This window comes from Polypterus senegalus, chromosome 13 (genome assembly GCF_016835505.1).
Source record: "Polypterus senegalus isolate Bchr_013 chromosome 13, ASM1683550v1, whole genome shotgun sequence".
In the NCBI taxonomy this organism is placed as follows: Eukaryota; Metazoa; Chordata; class Cladistia; order Polypteriformes; family Polypteridae; genus Polypterus; species Polypterus senegalus.
In genome coordinates, this window is record NC_053166.1 from 86,772,202 (window position 1) to 86,788,461 (window position 16,260).

Sequence of the window (16,260 nt, forward strand, 5' to 3'; positions counted from 1 at the left end):
CCAACCGTTTAGTGAAGTTGCACAAATGTGCTGCAGAAAATCGAGGAGACAGGGCTTGTGACACCTTTGTTTAAGCTTCCTTTTATAATTTGGGCCATTGAACTGTATGATTTTTTACACCAGGTGGCGGTGTAAAGTCAGTTGTTGAAATGGGGTAGTGACACATAGGCAGTTCCTGATGGTTAATGTATACGTAACATCAATTGTAAGGCGAATATTTTCATTCGCACCTCCAATGTGAAGAGCACCACGCCCACCCTGTTTAAGTAACTTGTGTATACCAAGGTGCCTTTGGGCCTCAGATGGGATATAACACAAAAATGAGTACAATGAACGTTCTAACCCACCAAAATTCACCCGCTGGGAAAGGAAATTATTACTGGAGGATCTCTGTAGTTTTAGTCCCAATCAAATAGCCCAAATGACAGATTTGCTGACATGCCAATTTGCACAGGACTAGTTTAACTTTGGGTTACTTTTTACATACTTTTCATAAAAGGTAAAAAGTCTGTGTAATTTTACATGAACATGCATTCCATTAAAATTTTTAGACAGTCAGTCAGACAAGACTAAAATTACAGAGTTCCTCCGGTAATAAATACCCCACCTACAAGGGTAAAACTAATCCCATCCAAACAAGACTCAAACTTAACTTAGGGTTAAAAACAGGCTTAAGTATATTTTTATGTCCCAGATTACTTAATGAATTCACATTCAGATTCATTTCTTTATTAGACAAACTGACAGCTGTCAATTCTTGTCTGTGTTTAGAAATTTAACCTTCTTAGCATTACATGTTTTTCTCAAAAAAACATGTAGAAAGCATTACATTTTTGAGCTTGGAAAATTATATTTTTATTAAATATCTTACTGCTACTGTAATACATGGAACACAGTAAAAGTACAAAGTCAGAAGTGTAGAAAGTATAATGACACAAATAATAGCGATAGTGATAATAAAAATAATTATAAAAATAATATGAACTGCACATGTGCAAGTGACATCACTTTCGGATTCACCATAATCACTTTGTTTCACTGACCATTTCAGTTTCAATGCCTGAAGACAGATTAACCTTGTCATCACTGCTTGTAAGAGATTTCTTACAACACACCATTACGAGGCTAGGAGCAGATGCAGCTACTCTGCTGCCTGGGTAACACTCAGGCCAGATGCTTACACAAGACACACCTATACCACTGCACAAGTAACATTCACGACTAATGTTGTTGGTGCTTTTACAGTCTGAGTAATCCTCGAGTCTTATGCAAGACGCATCTATACCGTTGTCATTACTCAGGCTAATGCTTATAGCACTGTTTTTAAACCCCAAGTGATGCTTGTGTCTAACGTTGAGGTTAAAGAAACAAAAACTTCACTTCTTTAACATGTTTATAGTGGGCTAACTGCCTTTAAACCTTAATCTAAAAAATAATCAGTGACACACATATTACAAAAAATGCTCAAGGATAACTTAAGCATTATAAAAAAAAATCTTTTGTAGATGCCCGCCACCTCTCAAGCTGAAGGATGACAGTCCTGATTTTTATTTATTTATTTTTTTTTTTTTTATGCTGGACTTTAGGATGCCATTAATTCCATTTTGCTTTAAAGGTCTTCCTGAAATGCCATTTGATTTTGAAAACAGTTCATGGTAATTTCAAAGCAAATAATTAGAGAAAGAGAAAAAAAATAAAAAACAATAAAGAAAATGTGAACTTTGCACAGATAGATAACCAGGTGCTGGATTTTTGAACCTAACTATATTTTAAAGGCATTCAAACAGTAGACTAATACATGACTGATCAATTTGAATAAAGGTTAATATAAAAATTCAGGTAAAAACAGGTTTCTGAATAATTGGCAGCATGCATTTTAAAAGATTCTGTTCAGACTAGGGATGTCTTTGGTACTTTGGTATCAAGACAATATCAAAATTCTGAAATTTATTTTTTTTTTTTCTTTTTTAAACAGTATCATTAGTACCAACTGAAACTCGGCACTGCACTCACAGGTGATTTTATGTACACAAATTACTTTGAAAGGCACAATAATATGAAAATGGCTATCAATGGAGATGATCCATCCACCCGCCGATTCATTTTCTAGACTTGTGTATCCAGAGCGGGGATACAATGGGCAGAGGAAGAAGCAATACTTGGACAGGTCCACTGCAGGGTGAACATCAACACACACACATTAAACATCATCAGTCCATATGAACCACATTAATACATGTTGTAAAGAAACAGCAGATGTCATGACTGGAAATGCATTGTTTTTGAGGCAGAAGAATTTCAGCCCACGATTGCAAGAATTAGGTTTTTACACATATATACATATACATACACACACACACATACAGGTATCTTGGAAAATTAGAATATTGTGAAAAGGTTCAATATTGAAGACATCTGGTGCCACACTCTAATCAGCTAATTAACTCAAAACACCTGCAAAAGCCTTTAAATGGTCTCTCAGTCTAGTTCTGTAGGCTACACAATCATGGGGAAGACTGCTGACTTGACAGTTGTCCAAAAGACGACCATTGACACCTTGTACAAGGAGGGCAAGACACAAAAGGTCATTGCTAAAGAGGCTGGCTGTTCACAGAGCTCTGTGTCCAAGCACATTAATAGAGAGGCGAAGGGAAGGACAAGATGTGGTAGAAAAAAGTGTACAAGCAATAGGGATAACCTCACTCTGGAGAGGATTGTGAAACAAAACCCATTCAAAACTGTGGGGGAGATTCACAAAGAGTGGACTGCAGTTGGAGTCAGTGCTTCAAGAACCACCACGCACAGACGTATGCAAGACATGGGTTTCAGCTGTCGCATTCCTTGTGTCAATCCACTCTTGAACAAGAGACAGCGTCAGAAGCGTCTCGACTGGACTGCTGCCGAGTGGTCCAAAGTTATGCTTTCTGATGAAAGTAGATTTTCCATTTCCTTTGGAAATCAAGGTCCCAGAGTCTGGAGGAAGAGAGGAGAGGCACAGAATCCACGTTGCTTGAGGTCCAGCGTAAAGTTTCCACAGTCAATGATGGTTTGGGGTGCCATGTCATCTGCTGGTATTGGTCCATTGTGTTTTCTGAGGTCCAAGGTCAACAAAGCCGTCTACCAGGAAGTTTTAGAGGACTTCATGCTTCCTGCTGCTGACGAACTTTATGGATATGCAGATTTCATTTTCCAACAGGACCTGGCACCTGCAAAAAGTGCCAAAACTAGCAGTACCTGGTTTAAGGACCATGGTATCCCTGTTCTTGATTGGCCAGCAAACTCGCCTGACCTTAACCCAATAGAAAATCTATGGGGTATTGTGAAGAGGAAGATGCAATACGCCAGACCCAACAATTCAGAAGAGCTGAAGGCCACTATCAGAGCAACATGGGCTCTCATAACACCTGAGCAGTGCAACAGACTGATCGACTCCATGCCACGCCGCATTGCTGCAGTAATCCAGGCCAAAGAAGCCCCAACTAAATATTGAGTGCTGTACATGCTTATACTTTTCATGTTCATACCTTCCAGTTGGCCAACATTTCTAAAAATCCTTTTTTTGCATTGGTCTTAATTTATATTCTAATTTTCCGAGATACTGAATTTGGGACTTTCATTAGTTGTCAGTTATAATCATCAAAATTAAAAGAAATAAACATCTGAAATACACTAGTCTGTGTGTATTGAATGAATCTAATATACAAGTTTCACTTTTTGAACGGAATTACTGAAATAAATCAACTTTGTCATGATATTCTAATTTTATGACCGGCATATGTATGTATGTATATATATATATATATATATATATATATATATATATATATATATATATATATATATATATATATATAAATAAATAAAAGGACAATACTGATCATTGATTTCAAGTTAATTGATCAGCAGATTCGGATTTTTTTTTTGTCATTATCCCTTTAAAAAACGTTTTATACTAATCTCCTGCATTACCACACACGCAGAAGTCTTATGCACCTTATTAAAATATATTTTTATAGTTAAACTAGACCACAGGTGTTTAACTGTTCATTTTTTATTAACAAAATGAAATTCTGTACGATTATTGTTCAATGACCACAAAATAATAAAATATTCTTAAAATACAGTACAGTGATCGGCAAAAAGATAGTTGGCCATTTTAAGCATTCGCCACAGCTAACCCCTGTCTCAAGAATACATAAACAGAAGTAGTTATGTAACCAAAATTCTTCAGCAAGACGTTGCTACTAGATGGAACAGACCATTCTATATGATGCAAAGACTACTGGAGCAGTAGAGAGCTCTCGGGAATATGCCGCTAATTTTGAGTTGCCTGAAACTTCTAATCAGCGGTGCTTGATCGAGAACATAATCACACACACAGACCCACTTGAACAATTGACAAAAAAAACTGGCAAATATTAAGCCTTGGTTTCCATTGGGATTCCCTTAATTAATGTCTTAAAATGACTATTAATTAAACACACACCTATGGAACGTGTAGTCAAAAACCAGTAAAAGCACTATCTTGGAGGCTGTAAACAATTGTTTCAGTGAGATTTACACAGAGCCCATGTACCGTGTTGCCACTACAGTAGAACCAAGACACAAAGACTTATTTTGATGCCCAGGGGGAAAAAAAAAAAATCACTGGCACTCAAATAGTTACAAGTTCAGATGGAATCAGCATCAAACAGAGCAAAGTAGTAACTCTCAATCAGATTGTCCACAGCAGAAAAGGGCTAAGGTAACTGATGAGCTGTTGTGAACATTCTTTGATTTATACAGTCCCGATCAAAAGTTTAAGACCACTTGAAAAACGGCAAAAAAATCATATTTTGCATGGTTGGATCTTAACAAGGTTCCAAGTAGAGCTTCAACATGCAACAAGAAGAAATGGGAGTGAGACAAAACATTTGTTGAGCATTCAATTAATTAAAAAAAACAATTAAATTGAAACAGGCTATTTTACAGCTGATCAAAATTTTAGGACCACATGCCTTTAAAAGGCCAAATCTGTGCAAAGATGTGGATTCATTGTCATTTTCTGTCAGGTAGTCACACGTTCTGATGGCAAAGGCAAAAAAACTCTCCCTTTTTGAACGTGGTCGGGTTGTTGAACTGCATAAGCAGGGTCTCTCACAGCGCACCATCGCTGCTGAGGTGGGACGCAGTAAGACAGTCATTTGGAATTTCTTAAATGATCCTGAGGGTTATGGAACAAAAAAGTCAAGTGGAAGACCCAAAAAAATTTCACCAGCACTGAGCCGGAGGATCCAATTGGCTGTCCGTCAAGACACTGGATGATCCTCGACCCAAATTAAGGCCGTTACTGGTGCTGACTGCAGCCCCATAACCAGCAGATGGCATCTGAGACTGAAGGGCTTCAAAAACAAAAAACGTCTTCAAAGACCTTGTCTACTTGAACGCCACAGAACTGCTCGTTTGGACTTTGCAAGAGAGCACCAAACATGGGACATTCAAAGGTGGAAGAACATTTTATTCTCTGATGAGAAAAAAATGTAACCTTGATGATCCGGATGGTTTCCAACGTTACTGGCATGACAAGCAGATCCCACCCGAGATATTTTATACGCGCCACAGTGGAGGGGGCGCCATAATGGTCTGGGGTGCTTTTTCCTTCAGTGGAACAATGGAGCTTCAGGAAGTGCAGGAGCATCAAACGGCCGCTGGCTATGTCCAGATGTTGCAGAGAGCATTCCTCATGACTGAGGGCCCTCGTCTGTGTGGTAACGACTGGGTTTTTCAACAGGACAACGCTACAGTACACAATGCCCGCAGGACAAGGGACTTCTTACAGGAGAATAGCATCACTCTTTTGGCCCATCCTGCTTGTTCCCCTGATCTAAATTCAATTGAGAAGATTTGGGGAAGGCAAGGGAAGTTTACAAAAATGGACAACAGTTGCAGACAGTAGATGCCCTTCGTGCGGCCGTCTTCACCACTTGGAGAAATGTTCCCATTCACCTCAAGGAAACACTTGCATCAAGCATGCCACAACTAATCTTTGAAGTGATCAACAATAACGGTGGAGCTACTCAGTACTGAGTTCATGTTTGGAAGTTTGATTTCTGTTTTGGGGGGGTTTACGGGTTTTTTTGGAGGTGTGGTCCTAAACTTTTGATCAGCTGTAAAGCAGCCTGTTTCAGTTTAATCGTTGTTTTCATTAAATTGCATGCTCAAAAATGTTCTCTCACTCCCATTTCTTCTTGTTGCATGTTGAAGTTCTACTTGGAATCTTGTTAAGATCCAACCATGCAAAATATGATTTTTTGCCATTTTTCAAGTGGTCTTAAACTTTTGATCGGGACTGTACAACAAAATTCTTGAAGAGAACAAACAGATAATTCTGGAAAGCAGAAACAAGTATAAAAATACAGACACTCTTTAAATCATTATCATAAGCAATAACCAGCTCTTCCAGATTGAATAAAACTATTTTAGCATAACTGTAAATGTATTAAAAAAAAATAATAATCCTTGATGGCCAAAAAATTCAGAAGTCTAAGAGCAGTTGCTAGTTTTATCTCACACTGTCATCATTGTGTTACTTAAGACATATTGTGCACTACAGTGGGAGTTTATAGACCAGTTTTTGCATGTAACTTTTAGTATCAGCCAATATTTATTTCTAATTGTCAATGTGTATTGTTATTAGTAAAGTAGTAGGCATTCTCAGTGTTAAACCCCCTTTTTAAAGGCAACTACTTTTCATTTAGCAACTAAGCCAACTATGGCCTACACTTCATTCTTTTCAATGAAAAAAGTAAAAATAATAAAACATTTTAAAAAACACAGTAAAGATGTTCATTCAAGCACCCTAAGCATTCAACCTATGTTAGAACTTGTTTTTAATATGAAGGTTCAAATCTAAATTGGACAGCATTTGGTAAAAGCAAAATAGATATGAATGATGGCACTGAATATAATGCTGTACGATACGCATGTTTAAATATCCAGCACAAGTAGGGAGTTTTGTCAGAAATACCACTTTCAAGGAATAAAAAAACAATTACCACCAAGTTTATTCTGTCCAACAAAAAAAAAAAAAGGTAGTATTTAACATTACAGTGTGTAAAACCAACAATCAGATAGCAAGCATAGCCAGCTAAATGTGGTTCAGCAGATGCCATTTATTTTAATAATTGTAAATGACTTGTAGTTAAGTGATTTTTACTTATTCCTTTCTCATTGTATCATTTTACTCTTTCAATTAAATTTTTTTTCCAAGGTGGCATTTAACCTCCTTACCAATAGACCACTCAGATTGTAAAACCAGTGGTAAAAGTGCTAGTCCAGAGCATCACTCGGGGAACTGTATTTACATGTCTCACGTAAGCGTTAGACTCCAGGATTTTTAGGGCAGTAAAAGTGCCAACAGCGTTAGTGTGGAGTGTTGCTTAGGAAATGATTTAGGTGCGTCTTGCGTAAGAGACAGGCCCGAGTGCTACTCAGGCAATGGTGCCAACATGTCTTCTCCTAGACTCATAATGGCATCTTGTAAGAAATATTTTCAGCAGCCCAGGTGTTGCACGCTTTTGCCAGCGATACGAGCAGTGATGACGAGGTGAATCTATTTTCAGGCAGCGAAATTGAAATGGACAGTGAAATCAAAAGTGATTCTGATGAATCCGAATGTGACACTCACATCAATTGGCAGTGTGTTCAAAAGTTGATCAGTCTGGAAAGAAATCCACAAGGAATCACGCTACTGTTGTCCCAAATGTGACAATGGATTGTATATTCCACTGTGCTTCAAGATATACTAAACAAGACACACATTTTGACAGTACATATGTTATATGAGTATTATTTTTATTATTCATTATTGTTAGCAGTAGTATCATTATACCGTCTATACTTCTGACTTTGTACTTTTAGTGTTTTGCATGTTTTACAGAAGATCAAATATGTAAATTTTTCAAGCAAAAAAATGCAATGTTTTTTACATGTTGTTTCAAGAAAAAAAAAAAACAATGCTAAGGACACCACAGCAACAGCCTCCAAAGCATTTCCCATGAAACCAATTTTTAGCCAAATAAATGTGGCAGATGTTATTTTTAACAATTGTATACAAATGTGAAGGGTTACACTGTACAAATAAATGTTACAGTTATCTGTGTTTCTTATTGAAATTGATCTAGTCTAATTTTTCTCTGTATTTTATAAATATGTACATCGACATCAGCAGAGAGGTACAAAGACATTATTGGATATTGGCATCAGTCACAAATTCTCATATTTGTATTATTGAAAACAGTACATTTCAGTTATTGGAAAGAAAATTTTCAGAAAATAAATTTACAATGTGCACATGGGAAGATAAATAAGGTAGTCTATGAAGATATAAACTCCATGCTAAAATCTCCGTCAAGATTGTAACAATGAGGATAAGTTGTGCCCTGTAAAAATGAAGGGTAAAAACTCCAGAAACCTTAAAATTCACATCTATATATCTATCTCTATATCTCTATCTATCTATATCTATATCTATATCTATATCTATATAGAGAGAGAGAGACACATCACAAATTGATCTACAGCCTATTTCTTAAGGTCACCAAACTGAATTTTACAACTAATATTTGAACTTCATGTCTCCTGTGTCAATGCAGAGTCTTAACTGTGCAATGTGCATACAAAAAACAACTGAAAAGAGTAACTCTCCACTGCCAAGAATTCACAAGCTTGCATACAGCTGAAGCTTTAGTTGCTTCATGAAAATTACAAAAGAGAAAGTGCGCATCATACTGCACAATAATGCTAAGAATATTACAAAGGACATGAGATGCACCAACTTAACCAGCCAACTTCAACTGGCAGTGGCTATAGGACAATGCCTAACTGGCCACATCACGCATTTTCCCCTAACTTGCTCTCTCTTATTTACTTATTCAAAAACTTGGCTATTCACAAAAAGGTTACAGCATAATGTCAACGCAAGTTGGAACAGTACATATTACATGTTACACTCTCTTCTAGAGCAAAAACAGGTATTGCTGGCCTATGCAGCCAACTATTTAACATCACAAACTTCTAGAAAGTGTAAATTAGTAGAAAATATAGTCTCCCTCTTTGCACCTTTTCAAGAGAGAACAAGAGAGCTTTGCTTGTCAACTTTGCTGCAGATGTCATTATGTCCATCAGGCCTCTAGAATGTCAAAACACACCCTTTACAAAGCAGTTCAACAAGTTTCAGCAACACAGAATCTGAGTCTCTCTATGTAGTGGCCGTGACACTCAATCCAAGGTAAGTCAAAAGAAGTTTCAGTCTTTAACAGTGAATGTAATATTGTCACTAGTTAGGATTTATTACCTTTGAGGCTCTGCTTTTTTGAGTTTTAACTCTTTTAGGGTGGATTTTGACTTTTGTTGACAGAAGGGGTCAATATCTAGGGGCAGAATGAAAGAAAAAAAAAAGCTGTAAACATCGATAAAACCCATCATTGCGTTAGAGCTAGACCCTCTTTACTAAGAGGACTGTTTGACTCATTGACTTGATGTCAAATCCTTGCGTATGCATGAGTAGCAAAGAGTAAACATCATCTAGAATGGAATTAATATCAGGTGAGAGAGTGAAGCAAATTTGCAAAGCAAAATACTCTGTGCACATTATTTTTTGCATATTATTGCTGAATCGGACTGACTAAACACAGATTTTAATACAAGTGATCTGCAGATCGAAAGCAAAAGTTCAGGTACCTGCATCAGTTGATCGTGCAGCTGACATGCCTATGGCAACATTCGCCTGGGAGGACTGCAAAGACCTTTACTGAACTCCAACTTTGATGTAAACGATATGGAAATCAAAAACGAAAGACAGGTACCTACATCAGCAGATGGGTTGCTGGTTGATTGTAGCTTTGAACATGCTCATAAAGCAGACAAACCTATGGTATCATTTGCCCTGGGAGGACTACACAGACAAGAGATCTGTGTTAGGCAAACCGGCAACTGGGTTTCAAAAAAACACGGCATGTTAGTGGACACTATGGATTACCAGCCATTTGACTACTTCAAGCTGTTTTTTTTTTTCCAGAAATTGCCTTCAGCTTATGAGTGAAGAGACAAACAGGTATGTAATAAGAATGTGAATTTACATACTGTGGGGGCTAATCTATACTAATAAAAGGCAAAGCCCTCACTCACTCACTCACTCACTCATCACTAATTCTCCAACTTCCCGTGTGGGTGGAAGGCTGAAATTTGGCAGGTTGATTCCTTACAGCTTCCTTACAAAAGTTGGACAGGTTTTATATCGAAATTCTACGCGTAATGGTCATAACTGGAAGCAGTTTTTCTCCATTTACTGTAATGGAGATGAGCTTCAACGCCGTGGGGGCGGAGTTTCGTGTGACATCATCACGCCTCCCACGTAATCGCGCAGTACATAGAAAACCAGGAAGACCTCAAAAAAGCGCTCAAGAAAACATGCATTATATAATTGAGAAGGCAGCGAAACAATAAGAAGCGAGTTCTGCTACTTCGGAAACAAAGCACGATGTAAACCTACACTTTAAATTAAGTTCATAGACAGGCTGCCGCTGGCGTTTGTAATTTAGTGCCTGCCCATATAAGGCCATCCGTTAGCGGCAATCCAATAGCAAACTGCCACGGGTAAATATTCACGGGTGAAGGACTGTGCTTATGGAGAGGAAGATGAGATGGTCAGGGTGGTGTTTGACACAAACTCAGCGAAACTGCGAGAGAAAGTTTTAAGTGCCAGGACTAAGGTAACATTAAATAAAGCTATGGACATAGCACGAGATGGCACCAGCACAGCTGGGAACCTTCGATGCAAGTACACCGAGTGGCTCACGTGAACTGATGCAGTGCACAGATAAAAAGCAACAGTTCCAAAGAGCTGAACAAAACCGAATTACACAGTTGAAAAGGCAGCAAAAAATATGAAGCGTCAGATAAGCATATTCATAAATGCAGCTACTGTGGAAACAAAGCACACAGTGGAAAAAGTCAATGTCCCGCTAAAGGAAGACAGCGTAAAAAAACCCGTGCATGCAGTTTGTCACATCACAGATAAAAAGGAAGACGAGCTGTTTATTGATGCAGTAAGGAACTAATCGATGAATGAAACCTCTTATCTTTAGAACGATTGACAAACACGGAATGTAACTTGAACACATCGTACAAATACGAGCCTGATTGAAAGAAATAATGATAATCAAATCCTTGATGACAGCAACATTCAATAACACTCACAAAACAATTACTGTATATTGACAATCATGTTACGTTATTTTTAAAATGTTCCCTTTTCTTTTTCATAACTTCTACTTCTCCACTACGATACACGGGTATATATATATAAATGTATATCTATAGCCCGATCTACAATACATACTTTAGCATGGCGCCTCCCAGCAGCCGTGAGTCGAGGTAATTCTTGGTAGCGAGAACCAATCGGATCGCTCTCCGCTACCAAGATTCTACCAAGAATTGAAAGCACGGGCCAATCGCGGCCCGTATCGGCTACCAAGAATTGACCAATCGCGCCCGGTTTCGGCTACCAAGAATTGGCTAATGACGGCTCGCTCTGCTACCAAGAATTGACGAATCACGACTACCAAAACTCGGAGAGGGCGGGCCAACCTCTTGTCAGTTAATGTATTCTGCAAAAGCTTCTTCGAGTCGGCACACAGAGACGCTTTGCGATTTGCGTTGCTTTTTGAACTGTCTAAAAATGTTACTCACTAGTGTCGGTTTGTGCAGATATATTTACGTTCACCTACACATGTTCTGAATGATTTTTTTAAACATTCTTGGTTACGTTTATTTACATTTACTAAATATTTGTGCAACACGTGTAAAGACAGATATAATAATGTATAAATACGGTATAATAAACATTGAATTGTATAATCATAGTTTCATTTTACAGAGTGAGCTTTAAAAATACTAATATGAAGTGCTCATTAATTATAAAAATACAAATCATAGAGAAAATCAACTATGTGTACATATTTCCTACAAAAGACCCTTGGGAAGTCTTTCTGGTATATAAATATATATGTATATATATGTACCTGTAAAAACAAAAGATTGGTATGCTTTTTTTAATACTTAACACTAAATTATTCTTATAAAGCAGACCTACACCTTTAATACTCAGATGATTCTACTCATGCTGTAGAATTGCATATATATTATAGATATACATGCTGTAAAATAGCATGCATATTATAGATATATATAGTTAATTATATACATATATATATATATATATATATATTATATATATATATATATATATATATATATATATATATATATATATATATATATATATATATATATATATATATATATATATATATATATATATATATATATATATATACTCAGCAAAAAGAAACGTCCCTTTTCAGGACTGTGTATTTCAACAATAATGTTCTAAAAATCCAAATAATTTTACAGATCTTCATTGTAAAGGGTTTAAACAATGTTTTCCATGCATGTTCAATTAACCATAATCAATTAATTAACATGCACCTGTGGAATGTCGTTAAGACCTTAACAGCTTACAGAAAGTAGGCATTTAAGGTGACAGTTCTAAAAACGCAGGACACTAAAGAGACTTGTCTACTGACTGTGAAAAACACCCAAAGAAAGAGGCCCAGGGTCCCTGCTCATCTGCGTGAACGTGCATTAGGCATGCTGCAGGGAGGCATGAGGACTGCTGATGTGGCTAGGGCAATAAATTGCCATGTCCGCACTGTGAGACGCCTAAGACAGTGCTACAGGGAGACAGGAAGGACAGCTGATCATCCTCGCAGTGGAAGAGCCCGGATCTCAATCCCATTGAGCACGCCTGGGACCTGTTGGATCGCAGGGTGAGCGCTAGGGCCACTCCCCCCAGAAATGTCCAGGAACTTGCAGGTGCCTTGGTGGAAGAGTGGGGTAACATCTCACAAGAACTGACAAATCTGGTCCAGTCCATGAGGAGGAGATGCACTGCAGTACTTCAAGCAGCTGGTGGCCACACCACATACTGACTGGTACTTTTGATTTTGAGCCTCCCTTCATTCAGGGACACATTGTGAAACATTTTTAGTTTATGTCTTATGGTGTTGACTCTTTTAGTGTTCATACAAATATTTACATATTAAGTTTACTGAAAGTAAAACAGTTGAAAGTCAGAGGACGTTTCTTTTTTGCTGAGTGTATATCTATCTATCTATCTATCTATAGATATAGATATATATCTTATATATAGATATAGATATATATAGATATAGATATATATAGATATAGATATAGATATATATATAGATATATATATAGAGATATATAGATATATATATAGAGATATATAGATATATATATAGATAGATAGATATATCATGCAGTAGAATAGAATATATATTTATATATATATATATATATATATATATATATATATAGTTAATTATGCTTGTTTACTAGAACACATATAGCTATTTTATTTTATTTTTTTAAGTATATAAACATTTCCCTCTGCAATATTTCCAAATATTTATTTTTACCTACTTCAAGAATGTCAGTTTGTGCAGATATAATTACATTTACCTGCACATTTTTTGAATGATTTTTTAAACATTCTTGGTTAAGTTTATTACATTTATTAAATATTTATGCAACAAGTGTAAAGACATGTATAATAATCTATAAATATAATAAACATTGAATTGTATAATCAGTTCAATTTTACATAGTGAGCTTTAAAAATAATATGAAGTGCTCTATAATTATAAAAATACAAATCATAGAAAGTGAAAAGCTTTTTTTCTTGACTTTATCTTTGCCAATTTAAAAACTTTAAACTGAATTGTTTGGGCGAGTTCATTTTTATCTGAAAATGATAAATCAACTATGTGTACATATTTCCTAAAAAAGACTCTTGGAAAGTCTTTCTGGTATATAAAGACCAATGAATTACTGCAGTAAAATTATATATATACTGTGTATATATGTACCTGTAAAACAAGAGACCGGTATGCTTTTTTAATACTTAACACTAATTTCACAAATCGTTCATATCAAGGCCAATATAGAATAATAATAATACTCTATATTAACATTGATGTTATAAATTATGCTTATAAAGTAGACCTACACCTTTAATACTCAGACAATGCTATATATATAATGCTATATATATATATATAAGTGCTGTTTACTGTTTACTTTGCAATATTTCCAAATATTTATTTTACCTACTTCAAATTAATTGTCAGCATCAACTAGAATATATTACTTCCCAAATGTTATAAATATATACAAACACAAAGCTGTGCACTATTATTTATTTTATCCTTCTTGATTATGCTGTGCAGCCGTCTCAGACGATAGTAAAGGCACTTTATAAGGAAGTGAAATGCATTATTATTTGTTATAATTATGATTTAATAGAATGGGCAGGCAGTTTGTTTAAGTGTGATTTTTAACTTTGCTTGTTGTCTGTGTGTTCCTTGACAAATCATACACTAAACAGTTTTCGTTTAATGAAAAAAGAAAAATAAACAAACTACACCTGCAATGTAGGATTCAAAGCACCGTTCGTTGAAGAGAAAGTTTTTTTCCATTCGGCAATGTGCCTTGAGCGGGATTCGAACTCGCGTCCCTGCAGTAATTTTTGGTAGGTCGTCTCTCAAGAATTGCAGCCGTACCTCGACTCATGCGCGATATCCTATAGACAAGCGGTGGCGCAATTGTAGAGTCTTCACCTCTACGCCGACATTCGAGGTTCGATTCCCGAGAGGGGATGTACTGACTATGTACGCCCGCTACCCGATTCATTTTACCTTCCCATCTCCTTGGTTTGGGACGTATGAAAAAATATTAGGTTAACGCAGAATCATGTTACGTTATTTTTTAAATTTTCCCTTTCTTAGCACAAGCACAGTTGAGAAGCTTGATGCATGTACTCCATAGCGTTAAAAATAAGCGATTTAATCACACTTTCAATTCCAAGCAAACGGAACTTTTGTCAATGCATGATTTCCTGGTACATCCATTACACTGATGCACACATCACAGCTACAAAAATGTTAGAGTCGGAATAAAGCGCGTTCCTACGACTGATCATTTCGACTACCCGAGTGAAGCCTTGATAAAAGCATGGTTTTGTGCACACTGAAAAGCAAGCAAAATTAGATGCATTACAGAAAGCGGACTTTGTGGCTCTTACTGGGGATCATTGGACTTCCGTGACCGTTAGTAATTCTAAATACATCTAATTACAAAATGTTCAATGATCACACTGTTTTAGCCTAATGTACAAAATAATTTTGGCTAATGTTACTCAGAGTTTAAAGAGTAAGCTGGTCAAATTACCTTTTATGTTTCTGACTTATTTTTTTAAGAAGAAAAACTGCACTTTATGGTGAAATTTTGGTTATTATTATTTAAAGACAATACTATTCTGAAAATGTACTTAAAGTACTTAAACTACCACTTTATTTTTAAGTCTGCCCAATTTTAACCAGGGATGATATTTTTGTTTCTGTTTTGAATTCAAATGCAGTTTAAAAGCTTTTTTTCAGAAATTAAAACAGCTTCAGTTTACAATATTCATGTCCATGTCTATTATTTGATTCTGTAAGCCCACTAAAACCGTTTTAAATAAAAAAAAACATTTGCGATTTGGGGCAAATTACGTGTCGCGATTACATACGATTAATCAAGATTAATTCTTACACAGCCTCTAATTAATTGGATTAATTTTTTTAATCGAGTCCCACCCCTAATATATATATATGTAGATATATATATGTAGATTTGTATATATATGTGTATATACAGTATATATGTAGATATGTATATGTTGTATATACAGTATGTTATACAGTATGTGTATATATATGTATATGTATATATATGTATGTGTATATATATGTATATGTATATGTATATGTGTGTATATGTGTATATATATATATATAACTGTATATATATGTGTGTATATATATATATATATATATATATATATATATATATGCCAGCAACACTCATGACAATTACAAAACAATTACATTGTCAATCATGTTACGTTATTATTAAAATGTTTCCGTTTTTTTTTTACTTCTCGCTGCCAATATAGCTATATTATATATATATATATATATATATATATATATATATATATATATATATATATATATATATATATATATATATATATATATATATAGATATATATATATATGACAACAACACTCATATCAATGACAAAACAATTACATT

The 16,260-nt window shown here is 35.7% G+C and overlaps 1 protein-coding gene across 2 annotated transcripts in view; it reads right to left on the bottom strand.

Annotated features, from left to right (window-relative positions):
• dedd (death effector domain containing) overlaps positions 1 to 16,260 on the bottom strand; it is a 94,381-nt gene that overhangs the window by 37,869 nt on the left and 40,252 nt on the right. The window contains exon 2 of one of the 2 annotated variants that reach the window (XM_039773907.1): positions 9,335 to 9,410. The exons of the other annotated variant lie outside the window; for it this stretch is intronic. The gene's annotated coding sequence lies outside the window, so the exon portion shown is untranslated. The remainder of the gene's footprint in view (positions 1 to 9,334; positions 9,411 to 16,260) is intronic. 2 annotated transcript variants of the gene reach the window in all.